General features: G+C 37.8%; 1 protein-coding gene across 5 annotated transcripts in view; it reads right to left on the reverse strand.

Annotated features, from left to right (window-relative positions):
- Positions 1-16,208, reverse strand: part of hdlbpa (high density lipoprotein binding protein a) — a 220,577-nt gene that overhangs the window by 56,336 nt on the left and 148,033 nt on the right. The gene's annotated exons all lie outside the window — the stretch shown is intronic.

Below are 16,208 nucleotides of genomic sequence, written 5' to 3' on the forward strand. Positions count from 1 at the left end.
TTTGTTAGTTGCCATCTGGTGTATAATAGCGGTACTGCGGAACGCCAGAAATACCCATCACTGGCAGGGAAGCGTTTTCTCTTAATTTCAATGGCGGGGAAAGATCTAACAACCGTATCAAATTTTGTCTTCGTTTTTTTACATGATAAAGAAACTCTTTGACAATGACATTCTGTGCATCACATTGTGTACTTCCATGTTTCTGAACTTGAGCAGAGTCGTATGCATGAGGGTCTATTTTAAATTGACAGTCAGCTCAGGTCCAGACCCAGTTTAATTACAGGTCTGATTAACAGTGTGTGTAAAACCCCCGTCGATCGGAGAACGACGGGCCATGATCAGAGAGTGAGATGTGGATGTGCAGTCTCCAGCGTGCCACTGGTTTCTATGACAATTACAACTTGTCCTCGTTTTGAAAGTCACAACCACGAGGTGCACTTTCTTTCTTCCATTGTTAAAGTTATTAATGAACCATCTTTTTATCTCTTAAAATTATGCACAGAAAGCAGAGACGGTAGCTTATAAGCAATGCTAATGTCAAGCCCATTGCACTGAATAAGCAATTATAGTTCAAATGGGCAATCAGTCCTTATAATGTAAGCCAACTCAAGATTAAAAAAAGCTATAATGTCACAGAAGAGCTGGGCAAAAATAAAAAACATTGCCTGTGATTCTCCAATTCTCATGCGTGTCTCATCAGTAAAGCCTGTTCGGTGAACAGTAGTAAATCGCAATCACCTGCTTTCAGATGGAGCGGCATTTACTACACAGAGCCGTATTTCACTGAGAAGCTACACTGTAAAAAAAATCCGTAGAAATTGCAGCTGGGTTGCCGGTAATTTACCGTAGATTTAAATGTATGTTATTTACTGGCAACATTTTGTTCAAAGTTAAATGAACATTTAACATTTACAAGTCTTTGTCTTTACAGAGTAAAACTAAAAAAACAGCATCAAGCAAAACATTCTGGGGAACAAAATCTGAAGCAAAAAACAGAAAAAGGTTGATGATGATTTCTGGTTCCCAGAATGCTTTGCATGAGGCTGTTATTGTATAGTTTTATTCTGTAAAGATAAAGACTTGTTAATATTTAAAATTTATTTAACTTTGAACAAACTCTTGCCAGTAAATAACATAAATTTAAATCTACGGTAAATTACCGGCAACCCAGCTGCAATACCATTGTAATTTCTACGGATTTTTTTTTACAGTGTAGGCAAAATCGCGTTCAAAATCGGAGGGAAGTTCCTTCTCCGTGACAGCCTAAGATGCTATGTTTTAAGTCCTTTAAAGGGCCCCTATTTCGTAGTTAAAAGCATATTACTTTGTGTATTTGGTGTAATACAATGTGTTTGCGTGTGTTTAGGGTTAAAAAAGCATTCTTTTCCACATAACGTACATTTGTAGCACCTCTAGGACCTGCCCTTCTGTAACAAGTCGTTTTGTACAAAGCTCAATGTTCTGAAAAAGCGCGGTGTAAACCAATTGGCCAGCTATCGTGTGTTGTGATTGGCCGAATACCTCAATAACGTAAATGGATTTATGAGTAATAGTGAAAGCCAGGAGATACTTTCGTCTTTACTACCTTATTAATATGGTCCTGAATCTGATCCAGAAAACACAGATGGCTAAGCTGATTACCAGTGCGATGTGAGCAGAAAGTAACAGATTGGTAAGGTAAGGATACTAAAATATAAAACCATATCTGCATTTGTGATCATAGAAACGACAAACAAGCGCTATGCTGCACTGCACAAAATTCGCCTTTGAATCGTCAGTAGGAAATTAATCAAATATGAAAACACAGGCACGTCACTGCTCAAAATTCACGTTCAATTGTCGCGTTGAATAGTAGTGTTGTTTTTGGCAGCCTGTTTTAATTTTAGTTTTAGTCTAGTCTTAGTGTCAAGCTGTAATATTAGTTTTTGTTAGTTTTAGTCACGTTCTAGCAAAATGTAACTACGCGGAAATCAGCCGCTTTAGTTTTTTCAATGAAAGGCCAAAATAGCGCTGTTCACCGTATGTTCCCAGCAGAAGTCAGAAAAGACGTAAAATATTGCGTTCAGTACATCAGATTAGATAAATGGGCGGAGAGAAGGCGGTCTCCTGTGGCTGTTCGAACTTCGAACACATTCAACCCATAGACTGCAGTTCTATCTATTGTTTTACGTTAGGCTTGTTCGACTTCGTGTGGCGCTGCAAGAACCGACCGCCGGATGACATCAAAGTACCGCAAGAATGATCAGAGACGGCACTTTGACGTCATCCGGCTGTCGATTCTTGCAGCGCTGCATGAAGTCGATCAAGCCTATAACAACAACTGCACGCGCAAATTTGAGACGTGAGGCTAAACGATTTAAAACTCAGAAAGCGCGTTCGGAAGAGAGTAGGAAAAGGAAAAGAGAATCTGACCACGTTAGGAACTGGACAAGAGTCCCACTCGGTCAGGTTCTTACTCGTTGGCGTGAGCTAAAAGCCGGCACTGGAGGGATGCTGATCTGGCGATTTTGTTGATGGACTAGTAAGTAAATCTCTTATATGTAAACTTGTTTGCGGTATATGTTGTATGTTGTTGCGCTTGTTTGTAGTATGTCATGCGATTATCATGACAACCGTTGTTGTCAATATCTCACATAATTATCAGAACATAAATAAGCCTAGAGGTTGTAAATAGTGTAAACATGCACAATTTGCTAACTATTATGATAAATAGCAATAATCAAGTATAGTGACATTATAACGACCAATGTTATGAAATAATGCAACGTACACAATTAACTTTGTCATGGCATTTTGTAATGTTTACATTACAATAAAAGAACACAAATGAAATGATACAGTAGACATAGACTATAGACTGTTTACTTGTGATTTAGCTGCAATCATGTAAAAACGTTATAAGCGGTACATTTTTATTATATGCACTCTACACTTGGAATAAACTTCTTATTATCCTATTACCATCATCTGTAGTTTAGAGAGAGAGAGAGAGAGAGAGAGAGAGAGAGAGAGAGAGAGAGAGAGAGACAGAAAGAAAGAGACAGAAAGAAAGAGACAGAAAGAAAGAGACAGAAAGAAAGAGACAGAAAGAAAGAGACAGAAAGAAAGAGAGAGAGAGAGAGAGAGAGAGAGAGAGAGACAGAGAGACAGAGAGACAGAGAGAGAGAGAGAGAGAGAGAGAGAGAGAGAGAGAGAGAGAGAGAGAGAGAGAGAGAGAGAGAGAGAGAGAGAGAGAGAGAGACACATTTTGACATTTGAAACTCCCTTTATTAATCCGATTACATTTGGGATTTAAACTACATAAATATATTTAAAACAACCATTGTTTTTTTTTTGTTTTTTTTTTGTTTTTTTCTTATTAATTAAATGTCATATATATCAAAGTCTCATACAGTTTTCTTCATAACCACATTAGAAAATGTTTAAATTAAAATTTCCACTCTCATCAGGTTCACACAAACATCCCCAAATATGGAAAAAACCCTCTACATTGTGTGTAAGGCTATAAAAAGCATATTCAATCGTTAACCTTTTTTTTACAAAACATTTTGTCAATAAGATTGGATCAATGCACCCACTTTCTTCTACTTTGTTTTTTCTAGTACACCAAATTGCCAACTTTGCCATTCCAAACAAAAAATTAAGAATAATAACATTATTTCTGTTTTCAACTAAATACTTTGGCCCATAAATAAACAAAGAAACACTAAACAAACCCAAAAAACGTATACTCCAACCCTTCACTAGCTCAATCAAGTTTTTCAGGCGATAACATTCCATAAAAGTATGAATCACAGTTTCTGATGTATTACAAAAGGGACAACCCTCCCCAACTAAAGGATTCAGTCGTGCTATGTGTCTGTTTGTGGCTAAAACTCCATGTACAATTCTCCATTGAAGATCTCCCACTCTCTTTTCAATGGGTTTCTTGTACAGAGACCGCCAGCTACCTTTCGGGGAAGAGCCTGACCCCACCACTAAAGTCCATTTACTGACTGTTTGATTTTTGAGGTCTTGGTAGTTCATGATTTTGACACATGCTGTGTACAAAGTTCTCTTTGATAAATCTTTGAACAAACCCATTTCTGGAATCTTCAGAGATAGCAATTTTTCAGGAGCTTCCTCATGAAAGTCCTTTTCCATCAAAAAGTTAAAATCCGGAAAGGAAACAAGCTCTGTATCATCACCTATACAGGTCTCTCTGAGAAAGTCTTTGGTTGAACAAGGAAGTGCAGCTTCTAGGTCATCTATCACCCGTTTAGCGAGACGCACGGACTTGAAGCCCACTTTTTCAGCAAGTACTTCAGGTTCAATCCACCCATCACCTCTTCTTAGATCTCTGAACATGGATATTCCAGCATTAGTCATATTAGACCTCATTGTCTCAGAGTTCAAAATCTCAACAGGAAAAAGAGGGTTGAAAAAAAGAGATTCGTTAAACAGCCATGGACCTGGTTTTGACCATTCTCTCGAAACAGAAAATAATTTCCATAAGTCCAAGATATTGAGGTAATAAGGATTCAGTCCACCAAGAGAAGCTCTCTCCAGGGCCAAAATGAAAAGCTGTTTATCTAGACCCATTCGCCCAGCCTTGCGTAACAGAGCACACGTTATCTCCATCCATCTATGTTGTTGGTTATATAGCAAGCGCTGGATAGCCTGCAGTCGAAAAACCGCCACTCTGGCTCGAATGTCTATCAATCCCTGTCCTCCCTCCTGTACAGGGAGATAGAGAACAGCAGCCCTCAGCCAATGCTGACCAGACCAAAAAAAGTTAACAATTCTCTTTTGAATCTCCTGGATTATCATCACTGGTGGATCCACAACCGTGAATTTATGCCAAAGCATTGAGGCAATGAGATTATTGGCAATCAGTGCTCTTCCCCTATATGATAGCTGGGGTAGCAACCATTTCCAGCTAGACAACCTCGCATCAACCTTATCCACTAACCCCTCCCAATTCTTCTTCTTATATTCTTCTTGACCAAGATACACTCCAAGATACTTCAACCCAACTGATCCCCACTGAATGTTATTCGGGAGTATTGGCAAAACCATATTACCCTTTTCAATGGAACCATGCCACACAGCTTCTGTTTTGTCCCAGTTTAGCCTAGCAGATGATGCTCTTTGATAGATGTCTAAAGCCCCCTTTAAAATCTGTACATCTTCCTGTTGTTGAATGATTACCATAATATCATCAGCATATGCAGATAATATAATAGGCTCTTTTTTTAAACTGCCACTTATAGTTAAACCATTTAGCTTGTTTCTAAGCATGCACAATAAGGGTTCAATCGCCAAACTGTACAGTTGGCCAGACATTGGACAGCCTTGTCTGATTCCTTTTTGCACTTTAACTGGTACACTTAACCCACCTCCTATTTTTATCATGCTCACTGATCCTTCATACATCAATTTTATCCATGATATTAACTTATCTCCAAACCCAAAACACTTTAATACATGAAACAAATACTGATGATCTACCCGATCGAAAGCTTTTTCTTGGTCTAGAGATATCAGACCAGCACTAACATTATACACTTTTAAATAATCTAAAAGATCTCTCATTAAAAACAAATTATCATAAATACATCTTTTAGGAATACAATAGGATTGATCTTCGTGAACCAAAAATCCTAACACCGTCTTAAGACGGTTTGCAATTGTTTTAGACAATATTTTATAGTCGGAATTGAGAACGGAAACAGGTCTCCAGTTCTTAAGCAAACTCAAATCTCCTTTCTTCGGAAGAAGAGAAAGGACTGCCCTTTGACAACTTTTTGGCAATTCCTCCCGTTTATAACTTTCCTCAAGGACTTTAAAGAAATCCTGACCAATTATCCCCCAAAACGATTTATAAAACTCCGCGGTAAGTCCATCGAGTCCTGGAGCTCGACCAGTTGACAGTTGTCTTACTGCATCAGTGACTTCTTCAAATATAATGTTAGAGTCCAGAGAAAGTCTTTCATTCTTTTCCAACATTGGTAAGTCTTTAAACAGTTCACATGTTGCATTCAGATCAACATCTTCTTTTTCAAATAATTTAGAATAAAAATCAACAGCAGTTCTTCTCATTATCAAAGGATCTGAGGTAATACTTCCATCGGGTCTCCGTAAACAATGCATGAAATTATTATGAACAATCTTCTTTTCCAAATTAAAAAAATATTTTGTGGGTGCGTCCATATCATTAATGGAAGTAAACCTTGCTTTCACAAGTACTGATTTTACTTTTTCATGTAAAATACCCCTTAATTCATGTCTCTTTGATAGCAAGTTTTCCTGGACTCCCATGTCATTCCTATTAATCAAAGAGCTATATAATGCAGAAATATCATCTTCTAATTTAGACATTTTTCTTTTTAAACTAACCCAAGCATGTGATGAATATTGTTGGCAGAAAACTTTAATTTGAACTTTTCCCACCTCCCACCATTGAAGAAGATTTTCATAATTACTTTTTTGTTCCGTCCAATGGTTCCAAAAAACCCTAAATTTGTCCTTAAAATCATGATTCTCTAATAATTTATTGCTAAATCGCCAATAAGAGCAGTGAGGGGTTGTTTGTGTTATAATCAATTTTAAATGAATTAAATGATGATCTGAAATAGCACTTGGACTTATATTTGTTTCTTCTATTCTACTACACATTGTATTCTTAACATAAAATCTGTCTAACCGAGCCGCACTGATCCTATTATCAGTCACTTTAACCCATGTATATTGCTTAACATCTTTATTTCTCTCTCTCCAAATGTCGGTAAGGCCAAAATGTGTAATAATCTCCTTTAAGGATGCTGCTGATGAAAAGTGGGGCTCTTCTCCATTTCTATCACATGTAAAATCCAACGTACAATTCCAATCCCCTCCTATTACTAAAAAATCCTCATGAATAAAAGTGGAAACTACATCTTTAAGTTTAAGAAAAAAGCTTATTCTCTCTCTACCCGTTGTAGGAGCATAAACATTTATTAACCCAAAAACTCTATTTTTAAATTCTACCCTTATAGCAAGCAGGCGTCCTTTCACTGCCTCGCTTTTAGACAAAATTTTAACTTTACATCTGGGTGAGAATAAAATTGCCACGCCTGCACTGAGGTTGGTACCATGACTCAAAACGTGATCTCCCTCCCACCACAACCCTAAATCAGTTTCATTGTCTTCGTTACTATGGGTCTCTTGCAAAAAAACAATTTGAGTTTCTTTGAGCTTTAAACATTCTTTTAGTAATGGCCATTTACTTCTATCCCTTGCCCCATTTATATTTAAGGATCCTATTTTAAGAACATCCATAAAAAGGGGAAAGGAAAAAGAAAAAAGAAGAAAAAAACACAAAAAAAGCCAAACCCCCATGTGTGATTATTTAGAGCTAGTTCTAGTAGACCTACGTTTTCCCTTCATCTTTTTAGATTTTTGTCTGACCGCTGTCAAATATTTCTTTAGTCTGAACCGTTTTTGTTGCGTCAAAACATCAAGATTACATTCTTTACGAGCTTTCATTACAGAAGCGATAAATTTCTGTACGTCAGGAAAATACTCTTCAACATCAATACTCCTCCCCTTAGTGTTATCAAGAAAGCTATTTATCTGTTCGACAGAATAAAAATCTCCGTATTTACCGACGTCTACATCAATACATGAATCATCATCTCTAAAACTCTCGTCATCTGACGCTTTTTCCGCTTCATCATTTGAACACGCAATGTCTTCTTGCATTCTGTCATCTGTGAAACTTAATGCATCAGTAACAGAACCCCCACAAGACGAAACATCTTCGCTTACCCCCTCAATACTGGCCGACGAGTTTACACTCACCTCTATCGCTCCACTACTCACACCTGGAACACCTGACACCCCTGTTTCATCCTCGGCCTGTTGTTTATCAGGGCAAGAGTTTACTTTATCACCACCTACGTTATCTCCATTAACAACTCCATCTTCTTTTTGAACACTTGCGTCAACCAGCGGTATTTCCACCGCAGTCTCTCCGCTACTCGCACCTGTCACGCCCGCCGCCCCTGCTATTTCCCCGGTCTGTTGTTTATGCGGACAAAACATTCTCTTATGGCCGATATCTCCACACTCAAAACAACGTAAAGTATCTGTACTCGCGTACACCATATAAGAACTATCTCCACATATCACTCGAAATGAGACATCCAGTGTTCTAGTAGGATCAATCAAAAACATAAACACCTGTCTTCTAAAAGACAAAACATGCTTAAGTTCGGCAGACTTACAACCCAAGGGAACCATCTTTACAGCACTAGCCATTTTTCCAAATCTAGTTAATTCTCGCACAATCGCGTCATCTTTAATAAACGGGGGTACGTTAGAAATTGTAACTTTTGTGGCTGGAGCAAAAAGAGGTGTAACGGATACAAATGCTTCCTTCACCCAAATGCCACTTTCAATGATCCTGATAACTAGTTGTTCATTTTTTAGAAAGACGACAACTGCTTTGTTCATGCGAGACGCAGAAACAATGTTTTCATGGCCTACCTGTTCTCCTGTTGCTAACAGCACCTCCTCAATCGCTGTGCCTGCTTCGGGAGTACACCTGAAACCATTCCGTCGCGACAGAGATGGCTCTTCCCCCGCAGGGAACGCAGCCATCACGCTTAGCAAAACAAAACCCCTCGCAAAACTTTACTGCATAACATATATCAGTGATCCAGCAAGTGAGAAAAAAAATAAATAATAATAATTAAAGATAAAGTTTGGAAAAAACTCCACGCTCACACACTCGTGTGCCTCACACACCACCCCACTCACTCCCAGCATGCAACACCGAGAGAGAGAGAGAGAGAGAGAGCTCCTGATATTTTTCATTTTTTATGTTGTTTTAGAATAAGACAGACATTCAGTTTTTATAAATTTTGAGACAACAAAACTTGCTTCAACTTAATAATACATGAATGAAGACTTTTAAACAGTTTTTCATATAATTAAGAGAAACTACAAGAAAACAGGCAGAGAGCAGCTACAAAAAGCCTAAAAACTCTCACAGAACCAGAAAGAAAGAGCAATCTGAAAGTGAGTACAGATCTACAGATCAAGACTTCAATTTGGAGAGGATTTTATGCCTTTTTGGACAAATTAATATATATTTTAAAGGCTAAACTCCAGTGGATTTCTGCATATTCAAAAAACAACATCTAACTGCCAGCAACAGTCACATTATTTGAAGAATGCCAGAATCCATCCCCATCAAATATCCACCTTCAGCTACAAATGAGACCTTAAAGAAAAAGCATAAAGAGAAACTCCTGAAGGACATAACAGAAACACTGTTCTCAGACCTGTATAAGAGCGGAGAGGTCAGCAACATCATCTTTTATACAGAAGACCCAGAAGCATGGCACTCAGCGATCAGACATCATTACCCCTCAGTCATCAGAAAGGGCATCAGTAATGGATGGAAACTACAGGTTAAAGATGATGATGATTCAGATTCTGTCATGATAACAGCCAACCTATATAAAAACGGGACGGTCATGATTCAGGGGAATCTGAAACTGTTTGAAAATGACTTCACTCAGATAAAAGAAGATGCTCAACAAAACAAGAGCAATCACACAACACTGAAGCAGACTGCAGTCACATCCACCTGTCAAGCTATCAATGAACAGTCGGAGGATGACAGTGAGGAGATCTCTGTCCTGCACAACATCATCAGGGTCATGAAGGAACGGTTCAGAGAGATGGAGCTGGTGCAGCTGAAAGAGGAGGTACATGGAGGAATACAGCAAACCAAACAAACAGAGAACCAAGCGGATTACAGGCAAGAAATAGCCATGTTAAAAGAGGAACTTCTGGAACTGAAAAACCAAAGAGAAGAATACAACAAACAACTTTGTACAATGAGACATGAGATAGAAGAGCTGAAAGAGGACAGAAATAGCTACAGAAATCATCTTCCAGTTCTGAAAGAGCAACTGACTCAGACAGAAGAAGATCAGCCCTCTCCTCAAACCACTGACACAAACATCAACAGCCCTCCTTCATCCAGCACCGACACAAACATCAGCAGCAGTCCTCGTCCATCAACCACCAACAATCAATCACAACCTCAGATTGTACTTTTGATGGACTCAAATGGAAAAAAAATTTAATGAAAAGAAACTGTTCCCAAAACAAAATGTCAGAAAAATATGGTGTCCGAACACAGAAAAGGCCCTGGAGCTCCTATGTGAGGAACAATTGGGTTCCCCAAGTCACATCATTATTCACACAGGAACCAACGACATGAGGGTCCAACAAGAGTGAGTCGCTACAGCTCTCATAAATGTGACGGAAAGAGCATCCACAAATTTCCCCACATCCAAAATCATTCTCTCGACCCTGCTGCTGCGTGCTGATTTCCACCCAGACACCATCAGGAGCATTAACACAAGGGTGTCTAGACATTGTACCCTAAAGCCTAATGTACACCTGGCTCAACACCCGACTCTGAATCTGAGCAGCCTCTATGACCACGTCCATCTCCACAGGCGAGCAGTACCCATCTTTGCCAAGAGCCTAAAGGACACGACACTGAACCGCAGCTCCAGCACACCGCAGCCGCCTCGTCCACACCTCGTAAAACCATCTCAGCGCCCCCTTCACCGTCTGAACTCTGATTGGACAAACCCCAGGACGGACTCTGCACCTCTACATGAACGACATCAAATGGCAAGACCTGCAATCCCCTCTCAAACGCAGGGGCCGAACAGTCAGACGTATGCTGAAGCAGTCAGATCTCAGAGTCACTCCAGGAACAGCACAGGAAAAACTCAAGCTTCATCCAGTGAGCTCAGAGATATACAGGAGATGCTTACTCTGCTTTGCTCTCATCTAATGGGTCAGTGAATGGACTGATATTGTTATTTTATATATATATTTAATTTATTTTATTGTATTAAGGTTATATATACTTATAAGAGTCTTTATCATATTTGTTTTTTTAATCAGTCAATTTAACAGACTGATGTTTGTCTTATTTCTAGAATAACAGGAAGATTTAGTTGTTAATGAGCTCATATTCCTTTAAAATCTCATGTTGGAATATTCAAGTTTTGAAGTCCTCCATTTTTGGAGTAAAAAGTAATCACCCAGACTTCAAAAAAGAAATTCGTAATTCTGATATAATAATTTTACAAGAAACATGGAATGTAAAAGATTTAAACACTGGCTGTCCGATTGGATTTAGGGAATTAATTTTACCATCAACTAAACTAAAAGGGGTTTCTCAGGGCAGAGATTCAGGAGGAATGATCATATGGTACAAAGCTAAACTCACTGGATCCATAGACACAATCAAAACTGGAGAATTTAATGTTTGGCTAAAAATCCAAAAAGATATCGTCTCCACAGACCATCCCATATTTTTATGCGCTACTTATTTACCCCCGGCTGAATCTCACTATTACAATCAAGAAACATTTTCTATCCTACAAGATGAGATATGTCATTTCCAAACAAAAGGACATGTTTTAATATGTGGCGATTTAAATGCCAGAACTGGAAACGAGTTGACGAGATAAACACACAGGGTGATAAATATATCACAAACACATTGCCATCACTACGCCTCAGAAACAACTATGACAAAATCACAAACAAAAGTCGGAAAAGCCTTCTGGATCTGTGTAAATCACTGGGCTTGTATATAGTCAATGGCCGCACACGGGGAGACTCTTTTGGCTCTTATACTTTTAACTCTTTACGGGGCAACAGCACCGTTGATTATTTTATTACAGATATTGATCCTGTGCATATCAGAGCTTTTACAGTCAATCCTCAGACACCTCTATCAGATCACAGTAATATAACTTTATACATAAAACAAACTCAAACCAATCAAACATATAAACAACCCTCCCAGTTACAAAGACTACAACAACCCTACAAGTGGTCTGAAAGCGGCAAAGAACAATATCAAAGTGCAGTAGAAAGCCATAACATCAAACTACTGCTGGACAAATTTGTAACAAACCCATATCCACATAATGAAGCAGGAGTAGATCTGGCACTAAATGATATTAACAACATATTTCACCAATTAGCATCCATGTGTAATTTGAAAAAATCCCCAAAAAGAAAACAAAAAAACTGCAATGAAAAATGGTTTGACAGCTCATGTAAAAGAATTAGAAAGATGGTACGAACTCTATCAAATAAAAAACACCGAGATCCTGACAATCAAGATCTCCGACAGCAATACTACGAAGCTCTGAAAGAATACAAACAAACTCTACGAGAAAAAAAAGAGAAATACACAAATGATTTATTTAATGAGATGGAGGAGTCAATAAATAACAGTAACTTCTGGAATAAGTGGAACAGTCTCTATAGATCTCAACCAAAAGATCTGGCCATCCAAAATGGAGATCTATGGACGACACACTTTAAAGATTTATACAAAACAACAGACATAACCCCTGTGCAAAATGAATTAACAGCCAAATTAGAGATCTTAAAACATACAATAAAAGAAAACCAAGATCCTCTTGATTTCCCAATCTCAGTAAATGAGGTCACTGATAAAATACACGCGTTAAAAGAAAATAAGGCAAGCGGCATAGATGGTTTATTAAATGAAATTATCAAACACACAAATGACAAATTTAAGACAGCAATTACTAAATTGTTTAACATTATTCTGAGTGTGGGATATTTTCCAGACACCTGGAACCAGAGCCTAATTACACCCATCTTCAAACATGGAGACAAGCTTGATCCAAACTGTTACAGGGGCATTTGTGTCAACAGTAACCTGGGAAAAATCTTCTGTTCAATCATCAACACAAGACTGCAAATTTTTCTTTAAACAAATGAAATCCTAGAGAAGTCAAATAGGATTTCAGCCCAAACACAGAACATCAGACCACATTTACACCGTTCACACTATCATTGACAAACATCTACACCAAGAGAAAAGTAAAGTCTTCGCTTGCTTCATTGATTTTGAGAAGGCTTTCGACTCAATCTGGTATGAAGGACTTTTCCTAAAACTCCTGGAAAACGGGATTGGGGGAAAAACATTTGATTTAATCAGCAGCATGTATAAAAACAACACGTGTGCTGTGAAGATAGGCAACAGACGAACAGAATTTTTCTCGCAGTGTCGAGGAGTCAGACAAGGTTGCCCACTGAGCCCCACATTATTTAACATTTATATAAATGAACTGGCCAAAGCATTAAATAATTTGACTGCTCCCGGCCCAACCCTGACTGATTCTGAAATCAAATGTCTCCTCTTCGCAGATGATCTAGTCATTCTGTCAAAAACAAAAGAGGGACTACAACAGCTCCTCGACATCGTAGATACTTTCAGTCAAACCTGGGCTCTCAAAATTAACCAAACAAAAACCAAAATCATGATTTTTCAGAACAGATCAAGGTGTAGGGAAAATAGATACACTTACAGAGTAGGACATCAAGTACTCCAACACACTTATGATTACACCTATCTGGGATTAAAAATAAGTTCAACGGGAAACTTTAATCTGGCTGTTAATGATTTAAAGGCAAAAGCAATGAGAGTTTACTACATGATTAAAAACACAATTCGATATGAAATCCCAATACAAACATGGTTAAAAATCTTAAAAGCAGTAATTGAACCCATTGCGTTATATGGCAGTGAGGTATGGGGGCCACTAAAATCACAAGACTTCTCTAAATGGGAAAAAGAAGAAATAGAAACTCTGCATACACAAATCTGTAAGAACATCCTAAGGGTGAACAGATCCACCCCAAACAACTCATGCAGAGCTGAATTAGGACAATACCCTTTAATAATCAGCATCCAGAAAAGAGCCCTGAAATTCTATAAACATCTAAAAAGCAGTGACCCAAGATCATATCAAGCTCAAGCCCTTCAGTACCACCAGCAGATCCCCAACAAAAGTGGACTTCTACAACTTATACAAAAACTACATCCAAACCAGCACAACACAATATGGCCCAACCAAATTATCACGTTACAAAAACAAAACTACATTGCCTATTGGAATGATATCACTAAAACACAGAAGAAGATGGAACTCTATTTACAATTAAAAAGAGACTACAAACCAGCAGAATATCTAAGCTGTGTTAAAGATCATAAAGTGAGAAAGACATTAAAGGGATACTTCACCGATTTAGCATTCAGCTTTGTATCTGTAGAAACCCGGCAGTATTACTGAATGACCATGTTTCCCTCCCTCATTTCCCCCTGAGAGGAGAGATACAGATACAAAGCTGAATGCTAAATCGGTGAAGTATCCCTTTAAGTAAATACAGATTAAGTGATCACGGTTTGGCTATAGAAAGAGGACGACACAGACAGAGATATCAGCCAAGAGAAGAGAGGTTGTGTTTATTGTGTTCTCAGAGAGATGTTGAAACAGAAGAACACTTCCTTCTACACTGTCAACATTATGACAACATCCGCTCACAATACTTCACACAATTTCAGAACTTAGAGCCAAACTTTATCACACTACCAAATCCAAAAAAAATGAGATATATTTTAGGAGAAATGCCCACTTTGATAACAGTAGCAGCAAAATATATAACAGCTTGCCATAAACATAGGGAGACAGCCAGTGAATAAAAGGTAACACATTGTAATATATTTATGTTGTATTTATTTATTTACTTGTTTATTTGTTTTTGTTTTTTTACATTGTTGTGTATTGATTTATTTTACTATGTATGTATTATTATTTCTTAATTGTCCACTAAAGCTTTGGCAATACTGTACTATAAGTCATGCCAATAAAGTTTAAAGTTTATTATTATTTATTTGAGAGAGAGAGAGAGAGAGAGAGATCTACATGAGCAGTCACACTTAAGCTGAGCTCCTGTTAAATTGAAAATTTTATGAAATTTTCTTTATACATCTTTACAAATCTATGTGAAGGAAGGACAAAAATCAACTATTAACAATATGAGGAGGATTTTTGTAAGTGTGGAGAAATTTTTCGATCATCAGTTAATTTTACTTCAGGAGAAACAGACTTCTGAGGGAGAGAGATTTCATGTCAGCAGTCAAACTCAAGCTAAACTCCTGATAATTTGAAATTGTGGGAAATTTTCTTCCACATCTATATCTGAAGGAAAGACAAACCATATTCGTTAACAATAAGAGGAATAACATCAACATCAGAGGAGAAACATTAACTTCAGATCATCAACCATTTTGACTTCAGGAGAATCAGATTTGACTGGATTTTGAGCATGGCCGATCATCTTTAATTGGTTGGATGTTTCTTAAGCTGGCAGTACCAGTGAAGGGGGTCAATATGTCTCATTTTCAATGGATGAACTTTGGATTTTGATCAATATATTTTAATATTGTGGATATTTTAGTACATTTTTTGATATAGTCCACAAAAGTGACAGTTTATTTTCAGTTACTTGTTTACATTCTAAACTCAGTTATGGCCACTGCAGCAGGCTGGCCCCGCCCCTTTGTTTATCCTCAAAAGAGCTCTGAACACTCAAGACAGCTTCACAGACAGAAACAGATAAAGGAGAATCCCGAAACACTATTTGCTGATTATGACCAGAATGCTATGTCTAACCTGCTCTTTTACACCGGAGAAACGACTTCATGGCATACAGCCTTCTGTCAACACTTTACCTTCACCACAAAAAGAGGCATTTGCAAAGGTAGACAAATCCTTGTATTCGAAGACTTGGAAAGAAAAGACGAGTCAAGAATTCTTTCTCTGAACCTGTACCAAAATGGCACCGTCATGATCCAGGGATCACAGGCTGCCCTCCAAGCATTTGCAGAGGATTTTATAGAAATTAGAAAACAAGCAAAGCTTTACACCACACAAGATCCTAAAGATCTGAATATCAACTCTACTCCTGCAAAAGACATACAAAAGAAGATAACTTCAACAGAGCCAATTCAATTTCCTGTGTCAAAAATGAAAGAAAACTTTTCACTTTTAGAAATAGAGTTGGTGGAACTAAAATAATTAATATCATCTCATCTAAATGAGAAATGCATGTTGGAGCAACTTACACAGGATTCGATGAATTTACGACAAGAGATTGAAAATATGCAGAAAAACAAGGAGCTAATGTCGAAAGAACTTCAACAAACCAAAGAGGAGTTGAGAGAATTAAAATCTACTATAGGAAGACATTTAACAGAAATTAAAACAGAAATGCAAGAAGAACTGTCAGCCTTAAAATCTGAACTACAAAAGAGAGAT

Source organism: Paramisgurnus dabryanus, chromosome 7 (genome assembly GCF_030506205.2).
Source record: "Paramisgurnus dabryanus chromosome 7, PD_genome_1.1, whole genome shotgun sequence".
NCBI lineage: Eukaryota > Metazoa > Chordata > Actinopteri > Cypriniformes > Cobitidae > Paramisgurnus > Paramisgurnus dabryanus.